Here is a 21,376-nt window from a genome sequence, read left to right on the forward strand (position 1 = left end):
GCTCCTATTTCACCATGCCTACTGCTGATAGAGAACAATATATCTTTGTTTTTTAATTTTTCTTTGTTATTATTATTGTTTTTTTAACTATTAATTACTTAAGATGTTATGTGGAACATGGTGTAATGGTTGCAGCTCCTTACAAACATATTGTAAAACAAAAAACTTGGCGATTAAAAACAGTGGCGGAGAGTTTATTGCCAGGCCTTCTCTTCCGTTCTACTCCCTTGCTGGCAGTAAATGTAAAATTAGAAGCATTTAGATAATGTATATTTCTTTTTGACGTTCATAAGTGCAAGTGTGTTACCTAAATAAATAAATGATTTTGATTTGATTTGAATAAAGTAATGGAGAGAACGATGAGTTTTCGTTGAATTCTAATAACTAAATAAATAAATAATAAAAAAAAAATCTAATCTTTTGTTTACGGATAAAGTTTACCTCTTAACTTTATTTATTTATCTGTATTTTATGTTTAACGTTGAGGTGTCATATGAAAACTTGCTACTTCAGTGCTCCAAGAGATATTAAAAAGAGTAATTAGTATATTATTATATATTAGTATATTAAGTTTAAAATAAGGTTACGTTTTGAATGTTTTCGGAATCGGCACTTAGTTAGAAAGTATTCATTAAATCCAACTCTTGAGTCAATATTCGAAATCAGCGTTGGTTTAACAATCGTCCTGCAAAATATTTAGATTTTGTTGAGACATTTGACAATTCCGATTTCAAAGCTTGATCATGTCATCGAATGATGTATATTGATTTGCTATTTTAAAAGAGTACTAAGAGTTTTTCGTTCGGTTGTTTACGAATTGACTCGAGCGACTGCCCGAAGTGGAATGGTCGAGTCGGAGTGGGGAAAAGATGATAAGAGGTTGTAACACATGCGCACGGGCAATTTTCCTTTGTTCAAGTTTGAACTTATACAGTTTACGTAAAATAAGTGTGTGAATTATAGTGAATCAAGTCATCATTGGAGTGTTCAATTTCCTAGACTAGGACTACCTCAACGACCTAGGACTAGATCAACTAGCCATATAAAAAGTCAATAATCATTTATAGCGATAAACTGAATTTAAATTGTCAATTTATTTAACAATAAAAAATTAATTAGTTTTACGTATTATCAGTCCATTAGGTATTTTTCCCCAAGTATTAAACTTCGTGTATTATTTATTTAAATTAACAATTACTCATATCATTTTAATTACGTAAAACATACTTAAAAATTTCAATTTTCTTTAAAGCAATTTATATTTTAATTTCCGCTCCTACATTCGACAAACATGCTTTCAACCAAAACGAATAACTGAATATTGAGAATAATTTTATATTAGTTAATAATAATAATCCAGTAACTTTATTAGATATGTCCATCGGTGTCTGATACTAGCCATTCGGCTACCTTCACGCTCTTACCCGACAGTGAGCTTCGGAATGATTATTTCCCTGATTAACAATTATATATATATATATGTTCGTAAAGGGATATAATGATTTAATGATCGTTATATTTTGTTTACGTAAAGTTTAACTAATTACATAAAATTTTGCATCTGTGTGAATTGCTGGCATTAATATTATATGAGACTTCTCAAGAGGTATTGTAGACGTCTTGAGTCCATAAATATCGAGAAACAATATGGTTTAGATAAAATCGTTTGGTAAAAATGAAGGAGGCGTTGGGGCGAGTTGGTTTCTCGCCAGACAATCGGCTAATTGGACACGTCACTGATTCTTCAACATCTCAATCTTTATTAATATCGTATATTTGGCTGAAAGGAGATGCATAAAATCAATTTCAAAATATGCGAATCGGTTTAAAGGTTTTGGTTGTATATTGTAATTCTCTATCTAATATATAAAATTCTCGACTCAAAATACTCGACCGATTCTTATGAAATTTTTAAGGCATATTCAAGTCTTAGAATCGGACAACATCTACTTTTCATCCCTCTGAATGTTGAGGGTTATCCCACCCCTAAATTTTTATTTTTTAGACAAAACTTTTTGTTTTTATTTTTTTGATGCATGATACAGCATACAAAAATACATACTACCCTTAATTGTCACCCATCTACGATCAACCCTATTTTTATTATTGTAGATAGTTATTTTTATTGAACTAATGGCAAAACGACGTTTAGCGGGTCAGCTAGTAATCTATATTAATATTTTAAGAGAAAGGACTTCTAGAAAGAAAGATTAAAGCTGTAAAGCACGCGAAACGTCGGTTAAATTTAAAATGATGTTAAATAATTGTAAATTTATAATAATACATAACTTTAATCCGGTTAAAAAGGTTTTTCTTTAATTGTGTAAAGGTTATGTCAATAAAAGACAATACTAAGAAAGTTTGTAACAAATTAACTCAGAAACGAAGGAACGAATTTCAAAAAAAATTCTATTCATATATACGTATACGTATATTACATTAAAATAATACGTGTCAGTGGGAGTAATATAAAAACAGGCCGCTAGTTCCTTTTTAATTTTTTAGCTGTGTATAAAAATCTGATATTTTTGAACTAAATGAAATAAGTATTTACAAATAAAAACAATTACGTAATTGTTTAACGGTAATACGGATAAAAAGTCATAGATTTCCGTATTTCATTGTCTATGTAATATACATATAATATACTTATAAACTTATCTTTGTTTCAACATCACGAATCACGAATCAGGTGATGTTAATTATTTCGACTATGTGTTTGCGTGTTATTCCCACGAGAATGTAAGTGCGTGCTCCTATTTCACCATGCCTCCTGGTGATAGAGGACAACTCTTTGTTTTTAATTTATGTTATTATTATTAATTACTTAAGATATCATGTGGAACATGGTTTAATGGTTGCAGCTCCTTACAAACGTTGTGTAAAAAAAACATGGCGATTATAAAGAGTGGCGGAGAGTTTATTGCCAGTTTTTCCCTTCCGTTCTACGCCCTTGATTTGAGAACGGGCACTAAATGTAAAATTAGAAGCATTTATATGTATTTCTTTACAGACAAGTCATAAGTGTACAAAGTGTTACCAATATGATTAAATGATTTTTGAATTTGAATTTGTTTCCAGCGAAAGAATTATTTTTTCGATTTGCAAAGAAAATAATGGAAATTGAAATTAACATGTCCCTATTAACGAATACACTCGCATTATGTGTAATATATTGCACTGCACTATTTTCCTCAAAATTTTTCAAATAAAAGTCTTCGTATTTGCATACTATGTAGTGGTAGTCAAATTCCTGTATTCCAACATATAATATGTTTGATAGTTTACACATTTCACAAAAGACAAATAGCTTAATCGCCATCCTTTCTGAAGTTTCTCTGTTAACTTTTTAATTCGATTTGATTTAATCACGAATCTTGGGAACATACACATAACAATCATTTTGAAGAAACGATAAATTCTTACGTTCTGTAACATTAACAGCAGATGACAATGGTATCTCATAAATATATTTTTTTAGGATTTTAGTCGGCCTTTGGAGTAGACACTCTTGGGCCGTGAGGTTAAAGTGCGCAGGCGCTAATTAAAGATTTCAGTTGGCGCCTGGTAGGTAGTACCGGTGACGCCAGAGCTGGCACTTTCCTCGCTCAACGAATAAGTATCGCAATACAGCGAGGAAATGTTGCCGGTAGGTTCAATTAATTTAAATTATCTATTTATTATTTTTTTATTATTATTATTGTTATTACTTAAGTTTAAAAAATTGTAAATACTGTATATTTGTGTGTTGGAATTAAAAATTATTTACTTTCTGAAATGTATTAGTATTTTATTTATATATCCATGTTAATATTAATGACTATTTTGTATTGGCCTTGAAGAAAACGAATATAAGGCGACATTAATTTGTTTCTGTTACACTTAAATTCAAGTTGTGAAAACTGTTACGTGGCAAGTTTCAAAATGAAGATTCTTCTGTGTGAGTATACATACTGCATTTTTGGTAGTTTATTTTCAAATCAATTATTAAATTAAAATCATGAAACTTAAAAAGCAACTTTTTAATCTGAAATCTAATTTGATTAAGATCTTTATGTCGTCCCTATTTGATTATTGGCAGAATGTGGTAAAAATATTTTTTTTTAAATAAACCAGTGAAAAAATCCGATAAAACGTGAGAAAGTCCTAACCTAAACCATTTTGTTTATTTCCAGGTATCACAATTTTTTCGTTAATTGCGTTGTCTATTGCTGCACCACCAGGATCCCATCCTCACAGTAGTGACGAAGAGTCGAAAACAAAAGAAGCAGAAGGAATTGATGTGGAACCATTAGAAGCGAATGAGGCAAACGAAGCAAATGCGTTAAACGAAGCAAATGAGGCAAACGAAGCAAATGGTATTGCTGAGAAACCAGCAGAAGCTAATGACGTAGAAACTCTTCCTAAAGGGACAATTAAGAGGAGGAAGGACAGGAAGAAGCATAGGCACGATCATTAATTATTTGATTTAATCACTAAAGATTAATTAATCTAAATGTCTAATTGTAATGTTCATGAATAAATTAATAGCACAGATATTGTTTACAATCTTTAATATGTCAAATTTATATAAATATGTAACGATTTAATACCCCAAAATATACTATACACAGGATTGGTGTTTTGTTCCTTATAATTAATCCGAGCATGACAGATGCTTTTTTGACTAGTGTTAATTTGTACATAAATCTTTAACTAACTTAACCTCGCTGAGACGATTGCCATTGAGTCAATAAATTGGTCGAATCACTCCGAGATTGCGAGTCATTTTTATATGATGACATTACTGAAGCCTTCTTGAAGGTGTGTGAAATAAAATGCTTATTGCGTTTTAATAGTGGCAGGAGGCTCATCTGATGTTAAGTGATACTGCCGACCATGGACACTCTCAATGCCAGAGGGTGAAACGAGTGCGTTGCCGGCCTATTAAGAATTGGTACGCTCTTACGGAGCGTACAACAAAACTTAAGAGGGTTTTAAACCTTTGACGATGACGTCAATTAGGGGGAACATTCTGTAGGTGTTGGCACCACTGATTTAATCGTCAATAAGAGGATTCTCGTGAATAGGTTGCTTAAGAGGAGATTCTTGTGTGTATATGAATGCTTTTTCAGTCGTTTTCTGATTCCTGATAAGATTTAATATGTTAGTTTAATTTTTGGGGTATTTTACGTTACCCAGCTAGATAAAGAGATATTTTTACCATTTTCTTATAACTTGTAAACCAGTTAAAGGTGAAAGATAGACATTTTTGATGATATTTGAGGAGGTTAGGATCAAAACTACATCATATCCGTTTTTTTCAATAAGACAGAAATCTAAAAAAACTTAATGAATTGTGAGAGCATGTTTTTGTATTTAAAATAAAAATACCATATTAATGTGGAGATAAATCGGCAATTAAAACATTTTTTTGCTATTTGATTGCTCGCGCTGTTGTTGATTATTGGGCAAAGTTATTTTGGATAAGTGCTGTTTTGTGAAGACAAATCAGGATATGTGTTGTTTTGTACCTTCTGCATGGATAAGTGTGGTTTTGAACGTCACCTGTCTGGATATGTAGTGTTTGTTTTAATTGTTATGGAAATGTGTACTTAATAATAAAAAACCGTACAAAATCAACACTATTGTTATTTTAAAAAATCAAGTCTTTAATATAATGTCTACATCACACTCTTAATGTTACTGTGTCCGGTTCAATACAATCACATTCATCATCATTTTCATCTTTATTTTGTGATAATATAGGTACTGTTTCACACAAAAGTCTTTTGTACTACTCTAATTCAGGCAGCGATTCCCAGTTTTCTCCAAATTGTTTGGTAAGTAAATTTTTGACATCTTTTTTTTTTTGCTGCAGAAATATAACAGTAAATATATTTTACTGTTATATTTTAATATAAACAGAAGAAAGGGCACAGAAAACAAGTATTGAAAAACGAGGGAACACTGAACAGAGCTACCTATCGTGCCATAAATAATGACTGTGACAATGGCAGTACAGACAGTGGCAGATGACGTTTAATGTCAAAATAATGTTGCCACTTTACACGGCAAGATACTAAGGCAAAGAGTTTTGGGATGGACAAGCCAAAACTCTTTATATTGCGGGATTATTCGAAAAAGTACGGGATATGTGTGGTGTTGAATGTGCATACATTACAGCATAGTAAAATACTTATTATACTTATTATATAGGAGATGTGCGGTTTTGAATCAATTTTAAATAAAAAAAATTGAATTAAATTTTACTATTACACGAAACTTTTTGATGGCAAGAATCACAAAGGGTTGGACTATAGCATACCGAGAGGGTTTCTAAGGGACTCACAATACTCATATACAATGACTCTACGTATATATGCCTTTCAAAGGGGATGACGTGGATTTTTTTAAATTATTTGATTCAGAATACATTACTTAAACTTTAATTATGTGTATGAGTAGAACTGGTACTATAACTAGAATTGGAAAGAAAAATAAATGTATATAAAGAATTGCTTCATAATTTATTAAACTATCCCAAGCACAAGTTCCATGCGTAATCACAAACATTTCTAAAATTGGGAAAGAAATAATAGAGATATTATGATGATATTATACCCTCACGATATTTTTACACATAAAAGAGAGTTTTGTGAATTAGAAGTATATAAAAATAACCGTCTTAGAAATGTTAATGGTGTACTAGACTGCACACGTGTTAAAATAAAATAATACCCCAGAAAAATATGAATATGAAGTTAATAGAAATAGAAAATCATTTGATGTTCTATTAATGTTCATGGAACTTTCATATAAAACACAATTTAATTATTGCACATTTTAAGATTTACCTAGTAACTGTAGTATAGTATATATGATTTAGTGTTTTAATATCTACAATCTTATTGCAGACTTTTGGTTACTTTAGTGCTTTAGTTGCAAGATGGGCTGGGACACCATTACGCGCTCCAAGCGCTGCTTAAGAACAATGCAATATTGTTCATTCTAAAACTACAATGAGAACGAGAATGTTGTAGAACGGACATTTGGAATGAGTAGAGAAGGTCAAACCGAATCAAAATATCAACCGTTATTCTTGCATGTGCTATTTTACACAATATTTCATTATTGATGAATGAAGAATTACGCGTGGTAAAGGAAGACAGTTTTCATATCACAGATGAGCTTTAAAATATGGGAATGCTATTTAGGCTGCCATTATAAGTACATTTTCCATATGACTGTAGTTTAAGTATTATGCTCATCATACGCATACCTTTATTCATAAAACTAAATTAGTCTAATAGTCTTAATCAAAGAAATGCTTTTGTCAAATTTTCTAACATTGTGTTCTTTAATTAATTAGTGAAATTTTATTAATCTGTAAAACAATAAAATTATTATGTTCTAATGTATCCATATACCTACTTTTAAAGCCTCAAATTTCTTTTAGAGACTTTATTAGGTTACTTAAGGAAAAACAACGTTCAATTTGAATTACGGTTTTTATTTTTAATCAATTATTATAGAATCTTCTTTGCTAACAAATTTTTAACTGTAACAATTAAAAAGTAAAAATAAATTTTACATGACAAGAAAATATACATGAACACGTTTATTTTAAAAACAAAAACGTGACTGCACACAAAAGTAGATGAATATTTTTTTAAATAGGAATACTCATAAATTTGTCTCTTAAATGTTCAAAAAAATGAAACGATTTATTGCCTGCATGCTTTAAAAGCTTGTGACAATGGATTATGGACTTTCATTAGACTTCGATTTCATTTTGCAGAGATTCTTACTACTAATTATTTCAAAGAAAATTACTTAAAATTTTATGAAAACGTAATGCAACAATTTCATACCTTTTTATTATTATTATTTTAGGAAAAACATATTATTTTAATGGACAATTAATTTATTTAATCTGATTAAGTAAGCGTGTAATGAAATTGAAACATTTCTTTGTATTAAAAACGCAATGGATTACTAATTTGCACCACAAAATAAAGCAAAACCTTATTGGTCATTGATCAAATGTCATTTAAAACTAGCTGCAACGCATTCTGGAATAAAGTAGCTACTTAAGTAGCAACTTGTGCTCAAATGTAGTCTCACAAGATCTTTGTTCTGATTGAGGATTTTAATATGGACAATAAACACGTCGAGTTACGTCAATATTGCAAGAAATCGTTTATTTTTCCGTTAAAGAAGTTAAACTATAATATATGATATTTATTTATAGATATTTATTTATAGAGATAATGATGATAATTTTTCATGAATATCTCAACTAATATTTACGAAAGGATATTAAACAATTTATTAATTATTTATATTGTGTAGCAGTGACGAAGATCGCATTCAAATGTGCGACCTTGAATTGAATATTAAAATAATTTATATTCATTTATTTATTAAAGTTAATCCTTATATAATGCTATATCTACAGCATATGTTACAAGAAATTATGTATAATAAATAATTAATATATAATTACGACAATGTTATTGTTCTGCATTTGACAATTTAACAATTTGTAAAAGAATGTAACACCGGCTAGATATAGATCGCATCATAGAATTAATAATTTATGATTTATGCCAGTAGACATACTTTTGACTCTTTTGCTTTGCTTCGGTAGGAATGTAAACCTGTGTATTTTTTTTAAAAGAAATACATGTTAAATGCTTCTACTTTTACATTTACTTCAGGTTCTCAAATCATGGAAGTAGAACAGAAGCGAAGAACTCTCCGCCCCTCTTTTTAATCGCCAAGATTTTTGTTTTACACAATGAATATTAACTATAACCATAACTTTCTTAATTTCTATTAAGACTTCATCTGTTGTTGCCTGTTTTTATGATTACAGTACGTGCGCAGAAGTTCATTTCATTACATTTAGTTATATTATATAGTAGTCGTCAAAATATCGGTACATAATTTTTACGACTTTTCTAACGTATACCTACTCTTTTAAAATAGAAAATCATCAAACAACACTGTCTAGCACTAGTACGGGGAAATTGCAGCCTGCGTTTGTTCCAAGCATTAACATAGTGCGTATGTTCTATTCTAGTAAACTTATCACTATTTTTGTATACATACATAATATTTTCATAAATATATTGCGAGGAAAAGGTAAGTATATGAACTTCCTTGAATTTATCTCTTAGAAATTCCCTACTTTTTAAATTATAGATTGCACGAATAGCCCTCTTCTGCAGGATGAAAATAGTTTCGACATCAGCAGCATAACCCCATAATAAAAAGCCATAAGTCATAAAGCTGTGAAAGTAACTAAAATAAACAAGTCTAGCTGTATCGACATGAGTTAGTGAGCGATTTTTTTTTAACCACGTAAGCTGCAGAACTAAGTCTCTTCGCCAATTCGTTAATATGAGGGGACCACTGAAATTTTGAATCCATGGTGATTCCAAGAAATACAGTTGTATCCAGATTCAATTCCTCATCATTTATAATTGGTCTAGTATCCATAACCCTTGCATGTTTTTGCACAAAATTTATTATGTTTTTTGAAGTCAAGTAGAAGGTTATTCATACTAAACCAATGGACAATCGAAGAGAGAGCATTGTACACATCGTCAAAATTTGTTATTTGTCGTTTGATTTTAAAACATCAAGGACGTGTCATCAGCAAACAAAACTATCTGAGTTTTTTCTCTACCATGAAAGGTAGATCATTTATATAAACAAGAAAGAGGGAAGGGCGAAGAATTGAGCCCTGCGGTACCCCCATATCTACTGCCGACCCAGAGGAACTCTTACCATTCAATTCAACCTTTTGAGTTCTACCGTGTAAATAGGAAGTCAGAAGATTCAGTGCGGTATTCTTGATGACATAGTAGCGGCTTGATCACAAGTTGCTAATTCAGAGCTCCAAGAGATATTAAAAAGAACTAGTTCAAAATAAGGTTACGTTTTGAATGTTTTCGGAATCGGCACTTAGTTAGAAAGTATTCATTAAATCCAACTCTTGAGTCAATATTCGAAATCAGCGTTGGTTTAACAATCGTCCTGCAAAATATTTAGATTTTGTTGAGACATTTGACAATTCCGATTTCAAAGCTTGATCATGTCATCGAATGATGTATGATGATTTGCTATTTGAAAAGAGTACCGAGAGTTTTTTACACTGGCCTTTTCTCTCGGCCGGACGGTGTACCTCTGTCTTCAATGCCGATGAGTAGGGAAGTCTACCGATTCAAATTTATGACGTGGAATATTTGGTACCTGTATCTTATATTCCATAATAAACATATTTTAGTTTATTTTAATGTCAGTCTTTGTGAAATAATTTTAGTTATGGATTGATTAATTGTATTATACTCAGGCTAATGAAAGCAGGAATATTTAAATTTCATAAATAAAGATCGGGAAAGGAAAAATTATTATTCATGATTTCTGTCGGTACCGTGGGACCAGTATAAGGCTATAATAAGATTCATTGATTCTCGATAATTCGAAGCTGAAGTTGGGACATAGTTATGTAAATGTGGAAACTTCTAAATAAGGCTCGGTGTATAAAACTGGATCTTCGAAACTTTTCAAATAAGACTTTTATAGAGGAAAGCTGGTTTGATAATTTGTTCTCTTGTGGGTAGGTTAAGAATAAATCATGTATGTATGCAATTATAAACTATAATGTTTCATTTATATTGTTTTTTATCCTATCATATCATTTTGGAAAATAAAACGTAAATTTGTCGAATCACGGCTTAAAACAGCTCGAAATTTTGTTCTACCTTTTATCATCACTCAGCAATAATGTGGTGGTTTAATCCCATAGAAATTAAATAAATTATCATGATTTGTAAAATGAATGAATGTAGGTACAAATTTTTGCCTTAACCTAACCTAACCTGATCTGCCCTGCGATTCTGTAACTCACTTCACGAACTCACACAGCGGTTTTCGCATCGGCGGTCTCTCTCAGATCAGTCGTGAAGCAGTCATTTTATGATTTGGCATTCGGAAAAGGTGGGAGCTTGTACTTTATTGTTTATCAGAATGCCAAATCATAAAATGACTGCTTCACGACTGATTTGAGAGAGACCGCCGATGCGAAAACCGCTGTGTGAGTTCGTGAAGTGAGTTACAGAATCGCAGGGCTGATCACAAACGTCACTTAGAATCAAAAAAAAATAAAAAAAACTTACCTAACTAACTCTGGGAACTGAAACAATATCATTTACATCATGCATGTAATGTTATCAGTTTTTTTAATTTTTTAAATGGTCCAAAGCCAAAGCGAATATTAAGGAGATGCAATCCTTAATATTACTTAGGGTATTATTTACAAGTCGTAAAAAGCGATAGAAAACAAATTGGCGCTGTTTTTAGGTAGAGCAGTGATTCGACAAATTTACCAAATATAATAAGTAAATTACTTGAACAAACTACAAATGAAAGCATATTAGCTGACTCAAAAAAACTTGTAGAAGGAAATAAGAATACAACAAATCTCTGAATAAGTATATATTAGTAAGAATTTGTGTTATTACGTAACAAAAAACAAACCCAGACCAGATATATTCCCATCTTTCATAGTCAACATCCAAGTCTCACATTCGTATAACAGGTTGGCCCTAATAACCGTTTGATACGAAGTGTGTTAAGCTGAACGATAAGATTTTGCCAACAGATATGTTAGATTGATACACAATGAATGTTACACATTTATTGTTAAGATTCGTCAACCCAATTTTACAAGCTGACGCATTACAGAAAATGTATTATGTTTTTGGACCTTTTCGTAAGTGCTCAAGAACATTTAAACCTTACTTACTTACATTATGCTTTAATTTAGAGACTGCCATTCGTTGTTTGTGAAGCAATCAACATAAACCAGTAACATAAAGTCTTCATGGACGCCTAGCTTCCTTTCGAGAGGATTAAACCGATAAAACATTTTATACGACATAATTGGGAATAAATTTCGCTAACGATAATGTTTATTTACATAGGTTTCATCCAGATATAACACACTATTGTAAATTTGATTTGTAAATTAATTACTTTTTATTACTCTCAAATGAAACTCATAAACCTGTTTTCTTATTCGCTTATCATTATCACTTTTTGCCTGTTCTTTGCAATAAGAGTATTTAAAAAAGAAAGAATACTTAATTAATGCACACCAAAACTTTTAATTTTTAATAGATCTTAGCAAAGAGCTTGGGTTCAAGATGGGATTGTAGGACGTACAATTACTGTGACGAGAATTTTGGACGCTTTGTATGTAAAGGAAAAAGTATATTGTTAATCAGTGCAGACCTTAATTGGGTATTAAATTAATAATACTAATTTTAGTAAGAAAGATTGTATGGTTAGTTCTAGTTCCAGTTCTTAATATGTAAAACCAATATTATATTACCGATAGTCCTTCAACGCAGATGTTACCTGAGAAGTTATTTCGTGTGGGTAAAGAGTCCTTATAACCCAAATATGTCTGATCCTATTCAAGTATTATATTATACTAGCTGACCCGGCTAACTTCGTTCCGCCTTAATAATAATATCGTTGTTACTTTAGTTAAACTTATTTTAGTATTTCATTTTGCAAATAGAGAAATGTTTTATTGCTTGCCATTGCAAAAGAAGAATGGCAGTTTTACACATTAGGCCTCTTCTCTCTATCGCCAATATTGCGATACTGCATGTTAAAGCACTTTCTGCTTTACAACATTTTTTGATGAGGTAACACATGTTTTCGATCAAGATCAAAGCCTGGTTATGCATCTCCTCATTTACCTCAAGTTCGGAATTTCTTGAAGTGACACGAATTCGACGTAAAATGATGCGTAGTTTTGTCAACAAATGTCACCACATGCCGTGTGCATTCGTAAAATTAATTAATTTATTTATTTATTGTTATTCGATAACTTATCCGATATTTTATTACTTATTCTGCTATTCGGAGTGGGGAAAAATCCATCAAAAAAGACATAACTAACATCGGTCCAGCCGATCTCGAGTTATAAGTGTTGTAACAAACACGACTTTCTTTTATATATATAGATATGTATTCATGAAGTACCAATCTGTAACTTTTATATATAGATAAATAAGTAACCAATGTCTGCGTGACGTATTAAAAGTTTATTTGAAATTCTTGTTTCAAATTTTTAATTATATAACTAAAGGTGTTCTCCTGTTTCCCTTTGTTATGATACTCAAGTTTATTAACGTAATAAATTGGCAATGTAAATTAAGTACATTTTGATTATTTATTTAAAACCACGAGTATTTCAAAGTTACTTTCAAGAGCTATTCAATATTATTTTATCATCTCGATGAGAGCTTGATTAATCGAATTCAAATGTATCTCTTTAGTGTTTCTTGTAAATGTAATTCCAAATTGTTGGTATCAAACACTAAATAAATTATGCAAATAGCTATATAAAATGTATGTCTCCATACAAAAGTAAATAAATATATTCTATACTAGATCCATTTCCTTTGTCTGTTCTGAGTATTTAGGAGTTATTCTAGTATAACAGTAATATGTTATTTTAGTTACCGATCGAATTGAGTCAGTTTAGGTAACTATCGGGCCTCATAAAAATTCAAGACTGTTCTCTTTTGTTGACAAAAGAATACTGTGACTCTCTTTTGTTTTCTACTAAATCTTTTGTTAGCCTTAACGTGGAGAACACGATAATAGAAATTTATATGTGTATATGAGTATATTTCGTATGCGGTTTATTATTATAATACGTTTTATCCGAATAACTTTCAATATTGAATTTATTAAATAAAGGACACCTATTAGTTTGGCCTATATTCCTAAAATGGAAGACGTCTACGTTATATGTATATAACTTATAAAAATTCTTGAATATCTGCCAAGTAGACACTTATATTTGTCGTGTCTTGAGACGCGATATAAAAAAAAACATAATATACTATGCCAGCCCATTGCAGCAATACCGAAGGCTCATTTAAGACATACGTAGTAGTAGAGTTTCCACTGCACTGTTCACCAGTATCATGAATAAATTCCTAATTTTAAATTGTATTATTTTTTCTATAGAAAATACAATACTTTATTTGCAATATTTAATACTGTTCCGTAAAGTTCAAATATCATCATATTTCCTAGCGAAAGTTGACAGGATTATGTTCTCTATGAATTATTTATATGCTTCATTTAAATAACAAATTTGAAGTTTTAGCAGCAAGGTCTCTATAACCTCTATACCTACAGTTACCTTATAAATTGAAGTAACCAAAAAAATGAATAATACTTTATATCACAGCACAGATAAAAAGCCACATTTATTTCGTAATTTGATATCCGGATAATTTTCGCGCAACGCAACGCCCACCTGTAGATTTAAAAGTTTTTAAGTTAATTTTTAGATAGAGAGTTAGAGTGACTATTAAGATACAGATTTAAGATTAGTTTTAAGTTATAATAAAGAAGATTTTTGGGAAAGGACATCAGAGGGGCGTCGATGCGTGCGACTTCCGCCGCGTACCGTTAGCGACTGAGGCCCGGCGTTCTGCACACGAAAATCTGCAAAGGATTTTTGGATTAACTACTCCACCCGTTGTGCAACTTGTTGGATGTAGATCAACATATTTAATTTTAAAATATATATGTTCAAAAATGAAAATAATATCTACGTAATAACGCATTACGCGTCTCACAAATTGTTAAATTTGTGTTTTAAAACTTAAAATTTTACTCACTATTTATACAATACCGACATTATTTATTTACCATATTTTGAGTTCCATGAAACAGAAACTGTTAAAATTTTATACGTGTTTTAAGTCTCACCGACCCAGAAACAAAGCATTAGTGAGCTCATCTAGAGCTTTCATGAAGCTTAAAAGCTTAGCGATGTTGCGGTCATTGTGATCGTCATAATTATTTGGTTCTTCTTTCATTTGTACGAAGTAAGTAATTATATTTCGATTTCGCGTTCGATTCTTCGATTTAAACTTAAAAACAATGTGATACGAAGCCGTACAAACTTTAAAGACGTTGTAACATATACAAAAGAGTTAAAGTGGCGCATTTGTGATGGCAGATGGGTCAAGAAGACCCTTGGAATGGCCCAGTGGGAAGAAGAAAAAGAGGACCCCCACCAGAACCTTGGGAAGATGGGCAAAGTGATACCGGGGCAGGATTGGAAAATTGTCCCGAGTAATAGAGCCAAGTGAAAGAACTACACTTCATAGGAGGTCTAGTACTAGTGTAAAACATTATGACATGGATCTTATATTATTTAATTAAAAAAAAGGCTAATTAAAGCTTTTTTATACATATTTTATTTAAGTAATGTTATTTAATTATGATGGATAATTTAGTAAGGAACAGTGAAATTCTTATTGTTATACGAGTTTTAATGTTTATATTAAAGCTAAAAACTTATAGAAATCTCGCAATAATGAATTAGCTACTACGTGTTACGTGCTACGGTTCACCATTGCTACGAGCTACGTGACTACGTGCTACAACTCTGGGACACTTCTATGAAAATACGTCAATAAGAGCTAATAAATGCAAGGGTTTGCTTTGAATACAATTAAATGACGGCCAAACATTTATAAATAGCTGCTATCCCAATGCCACATTTAAAAACATTGTGAAAAATCATATAATCAAAAACAATGATAAATGTAATAATTTAATAATTTTTATAGGGAACAGGGGAAATGTAAATAAACATGATCTTTTAGTATTATATGAAAAACTTTGTTGTTTAGACTCTAAGAGGATTGTTATGTTTACATTTCCCTATAGCCAAAGCTTTCCTAAGGAAGAAAATGACACAAGATATATTCTTAATCAAACATTGCATACATTGGCAATGTATAATGATAAATTTTGTGTCATAGATACCAATAGGTATACAAAAAAGTTTTTTATTACAAAGGGTAGATATTATTACCTACCTGCTTTCTTAAAAAGACAGATAGCTGTTTCGCTATCATATTTTATAGAGATGACAGCCAAGAATTTGGCTAGACCCCTTGCTTCTATTGAGCAAGCATTAGATTATAAGACCTTGGAAGAAATTCCAAATAATATTTATTTAAATTAGATAATAGGACAACAGAGCACCACTCTTGCAATAATAAGGTAAGTATATTATGTGATAAAATTCATTCCCAAAATATTATTGTGGTTCATCAAAATATACAGGGGATGAAAAATAAAGAATTAGAAATTGAACTATTCTTGAATAGTCAAAAAATAGACTTTTTGTGCATAACAGAGCACTGGCTAAAAAAATATGAAGTTTTGTTTAATTTTTGTAACCACAGGGTTGGTAGTGTGTTTTGCAGAGAAAATGCAATTCATGGTGGCTCATTAATCCTAATAAGTAAAAAACTTAAATGCAAAGAAAGAAAGGATATTATCAGCCTCTCTGTAGAACTAACTATTGAAATCTCCTGTGTGGAACTGGAGCAATTCATTGTTGTATGTCTATATTGTCCTCCATCAGCTGTCTATAATAATGTTGAAAATGTATTAGAGGAGATATTGTGTAAATTAGTAAAGTGTAATAAAGGGCTAATTGTGTGTGGGGACTTTAATGTCAATTTACTTTGTCATTCTAATTCAAGTGTACGCATACTTAGTCTTTTTCGTTCATACAATTTAATAAATCAATTTCATTCACCCACAAGAATAACAGCTAGCACCGCAACTTGTATAGATAACATATATAGTGACATAGCCCCTTTGAATGTTTGTATTTTCAATAGATTTAAATCTGATCACACTGGTCAATGGTTTGAATTCCAATTAAGGAAACAAAAAACATGTAAAAAGAAGAAAATTGTGATAACTCCTATTACAAATGACCGTTTGGACAGATTTAGAGAAGCATTGGTCTATAGAATGCCATTTCTGTGTGGCAACTCATCCCCTAATAATTTATACAATACTTTTTTTGGATCATTTATTGATGAATTCAAGAAAGTATTTACTCAAAAGACTTTATTGGTCTCTGAGAAAACAAGTTTCTGTGACTGGGCAAATGAGGAGTTACACAGGAAAAGGTTAAAATTATATGAAATCTATGACGAAATGCAATATAACACTAGTGTGGAATTTAGGGAATATGTTAGGTTGTATTCAAATAATTTCAAAAAAGATTGCAAAACTGCAAAGTCTCAATATTTAAGTTCAAAAATAAAAAATAGCATGGATAAAGTAAAAGCTACCTGGAAAATAATAAATGAAGAATCAGGTAAAACGTCTGACAAACGAACTGATTATATGTTAAAAGTTAAAGGGAAGTTAATAAAATCTGACCCAGAGGTAGCTTCTTCTTTTGAAGAGTTCTTTACAAATGTACCACTAAATACGACCAAGTCCCTAGATTCTTCACCTGCTGCTGCGATCTCATTGCTAGAAAAATGTGTACCTGAATGTAATATTAAATTTCAGTTTAAACATATAACTTGTAATGATATCGTTAAAACTTTTAAGCTTATTAATTTAAAAAAAAGTAAAGATATATGGGGTATGTCAACAGTCATTTTAAATTCCGTTATTAATGTAATAAGCTCTGAATTGTCTATAATTTTTAACAGCTGTATCGATTGTGGAGTCTTTCCGGACGAAATGAAATTAAGTAAGATTACACCGTTGTTCAAGGCAGGTAGTGAGTCTGATCCGTCAAACTTCAGACCTGTTTCCGTGCTCCCTGCGTTCAGCAAAGTTTTTGAAAAGATAATGCTAGACCAGCTTTCTTTACATTTTAATAAAAATAAACTCTTACATAATAAACAGTATGGTTTCACTAAGGGTCGCTCCACAATCGATGCCGGTGTGAAGTTGATTTCGGACATATTTAACGCCTGGGAAGAATCATATGATGGAGTCGGCGTCTTTTGTGACCTGTCAAAGGCCTTTGACTGTGTTCATCCTGATATACTCGTTGGAAAGCTTCAACACTATGGCGTTGATGGCAAAGCTTCCAGCCTGATGAATTCATATTTAAAGGGAAGGATCCAAAGAGTTCATGTCAATGGAGTCACCTCTCCGGGTTCGCAGGTATCAATGGGCGTCCCCCAAGGATCGATTCTCGGGCCTTTCTTATTTCTGATTTACATAAATGACCTCCCATTCTTTGTCAACGAAGTTCATGAGATGGTATTGTTTGCTGATGACACTTCACTTCTATTTAAAGTGAATAGGAATAACGTATTATTGGACGATGTAAACAATTCTATCTCTCGTATAGTTAACTGGTTTAATGTAAATAACTTATTGCTTAATGAGAATAAAACAAAATGTATTAGATTTACAACTACTAGCGTAAAGCGAGATATTGGTAACCTGAAAATTAAGGACAGTGAACTAAACTTTGTTGACAAAACTGTTTTTCTAGGCATAACAATAGATAGTAAACTCCAATGGGGCCCACACATAGAGACTCTTTCGAATAGGCTGAGCTCTGCAGCATATGCAGTAAAGAAAATCCGACAGTTTACTGATGAGGACACGGCTAAAATTGTGTATCATAGCTACTTTCATAGCGTTATGTCGTACGGCATTTTATTGTGGGGTGCTGCTGCAGAGGTTCAATCCATATTTGTGCTGCAGAAGCGGGCTGTTCGGGGTATTTGTTGTGTTTCTCCGAGGGAGTCGGTACGGAATAAGTTTAAGGAATTAAATATTATGACACTATCTGGTCAATATATTCTTGAAGCCTTGTTGTATGTCCAAAAAAATATAAACGATTTTAAAACAAATGGTGACTTTCACCAGTATAATACGCGAAATAGAACTAATTTGAGTGTACGACCAACCAGGCTCCAAAAGATAAATCACTCCTTATATGGAAATTGTATTCGTTTTTACAACAAACTCCCAAGCGCAATTAGAGAATTATCACTAAATAAATTCAAAGTCCTCGTTAAACGAAAATTAATCAACAAAGCTTTTTATAAATTTGAGGACTACTTAAATGATCCTAATCCTTGGGATTGAATTGCTCCAGTTCAAACAATTTGTATGACAATACTTGGCGATTAAAAAGAGTGGCGGAAAGTTTCTTGCCAGTTCTTCTTACCCGCTCTACGCCCTTGACTTGCGAACTGGTAGTAAATGTAAATTTACGATTAATTTAACTTGACTATTCAAAAGTGTACTTAGTTACCTACTTGAATAAAGATATTTTGAGTTTGAGTTTGAGTTTGAATAATAACAAGAATTGTAATTCTTATTAAATTCTATTCTATGTAAATTCTAATATGAAAGAAACGATATAAAAATTTGATTGACATTAAGTAACTTGTTTAAGTAGAGGCTGTATGAATGATGAATTAATATTTTAGGACATGGGTCGGGTCGATCGCAACCTAAGTTTTGAACTACTCTTGTTTTAAGCCTTTAGCTCGTAATTATTTAATTTCACATATCATCATGATATCAGTAAAATAAAAAAAAACTACTTAATTTTGTTTATTTGTACAATTCTTAAATCATATATCTCGCATAGTGTTATGCGATTCTACTCATCGAGCAACTAGTTCGGCAACTAGTCGTCACTTTGCGTCACGGTAATTACGCATTGATTAAACTGAAGATTACTTATAATTAGTAGCGCCTGAGAGGAAAACTAAATTAACCAGCACTTCTAATGACAAGCCACATCATTTGTTATTAGGGTTATACACACACACATATACTTTATACAAATATAAACTTTACAATTTTGACTTTTCAAACAATATGAAGTGTTAGTAGAGTGGACAAGCAATCGACTCTCATTTCAATCATCTCACATCTAATATCGTACCTTATAATTCTGACACTAAAGGTTTGGGGTATAGTGGTGTCAGAGTTTTAAAATGTGAGTGTCACATTTTCGGAGAAAAATGTCAGCGACATATGTATGATACAGAAGGCTACCTACTGGCCTTTAGAATACAAATAATTCATGGAACAGACGCAAACTGAGGACAAGACACACAGAGAGTTGATTGGTACTAGAATATTATCATTGCGCAGGCATATCTATTCGGTTTCATGTGTTCATATGTCAGCGTTTAAATTATTTTGATATGATAGGCTTAGAAAACAATTAATTTATTATAAACGACATGTACGATAAACGTAAATTAAATAGCTGTGGATATTTCCTACTTTATATTTAGCATCATAAAATTATTAACTTATAAAATAAATAGAAATATATAAACATTACAAGTATGGGAATTACAAAGACGGAGAATATTGGCGTGCGTCCTACGTTGGCGGTGTTTGTAAGCTGCCAAATACCTACTTGAGATGACCCATTTTAAGAAACCTTTCTGTTGTAAACAATTTAATTGGATTTCAATTGAAGACCTGTTTTAATTAGTGAGCGTATTTTTACGCTGTTGGTACTTCTAAATATTGGCTTTTATATCATCAGCCTATGTGCCTAGTAATTATACCTAGAGTAAACAACGAAAATCGTAGAGAGGATTAGGCCTAACAATTCAGACGCAGTTTTGTTGTTTTATTTTTGTGACCCACTTCGAAATTATTTGCATTGTTAGTATAATGACACCACTGATGTGTAAAAGAAACATTTTGATATTCCGTAATCTGGGCCAAAATTAAAAGTAAAACAAAAGCCGGTTTCATTTAAATATTGGCCGCGAACAATAACTTTGCTGGAACTTTTAGACTTTTTGTCATTCCGTCAAAAGGTTGGTTGAAAAACATGAAAATATGCTGGTTGCTTGGCGAAAACGGCTTTATATTGATATTATATATGAAGGCATCTATTTACCCCTTCATTATTTTAATTGAGTATATTTGATAAAATGTTTATCTACAATTACAGACTACAATCGCACATTACTTTTTCACGATTTAATCCAGTGTTAGTACAACCACTCAAGATTCGAGGAGGTAAGTGTTTAACTCAATTTTTTTGTATCAAACACAGTTTCGTTGTTAAGGCATTTACATCAAATTGTAGCAAATAAGATAATTGTTCAAAGTAAATTCAAAACTATTTTAATAAAATATTTCCTTCAAGGTTAGCTGGTCCATTTAGTAATTCCGTCTGTAGTCATTTCCTAGCAGTTTCCTAAAACAATAAATCATTCTTCAAAAGAATTAAACGTAGTTTCCTTTGTTCAGATCTTAGCAAATATATCTTCAATATTTATATAAGCAAGTAAACTAGGAGTGTAATTAATTTCTCTAGGTCTTGTAACAGGGAAACTCAGAAATTAAAGGATAGTCTCATAAATAATAGAAGCGAAGGATAAACATCACTATCTCTATAGAGAATTGTTACTAGACCGGACGTGACGTCATAACTCTAACTTCGGTTTCCGCTTCCGCTCTGCGGCTTCACACTTCGACTGGGGTGTGTTCACTTAACTTTATCTACCTC

General features: G+C 31.5%; 1 protein-coding gene and 1 long non-coding RNA gene across 4 annotated transcripts in view; one reads left to right on the forward strand and one right to left on the reverse strand.

Moving 5' to 3' along the window:
• Positions 1-21,376, reverse strand: part of LOC125059999 (inactive dipeptidyl peptidase 10) — a 348,882-nt gene that overhangs the window by 229,909 nt on the left and 97,597 nt on the right. The window contains exon 1 of one of the 3 annotated variants that reach the window (XM_047664739.1): positions 14,222-14,485. The exons of the other annotated variants lie outside the window; for them this stretch is intronic. The gene's annotated coding sequence lies outside the window, so the exon portion shown is untranslated. Of the gene's footprint in view, positions 1-14,221; positions 14,486-21,376 lie in introns of those variants that run through there. 3 annotated transcript variants of the gene reach the window in all.
• LOC125060010 lies at positions 3,832-4,615 on the forward strand. Its single transcript, XR_007118769.1, has 2 exons — positions 3,832-3,940; positions 4,176-4,615. It is a non-coding gene; the product is annotated as an uncharacterized LOC125060010 (long non-coding RNA).

The sequence above is a fragment of the Pieris napi genome, chromosome 20 (assembly GCF_905475465.1).
Source record: "Pieris napi chromosome 20, ilPieNapi1.2, whole genome shotgun sequence".
NCBI classification, from domain to species: domain Eukaryota; kingdom Metazoa; phylum Arthropoda; class Insecta; order Lepidoptera; family Pieridae; genus Pieris; species Pieris napi.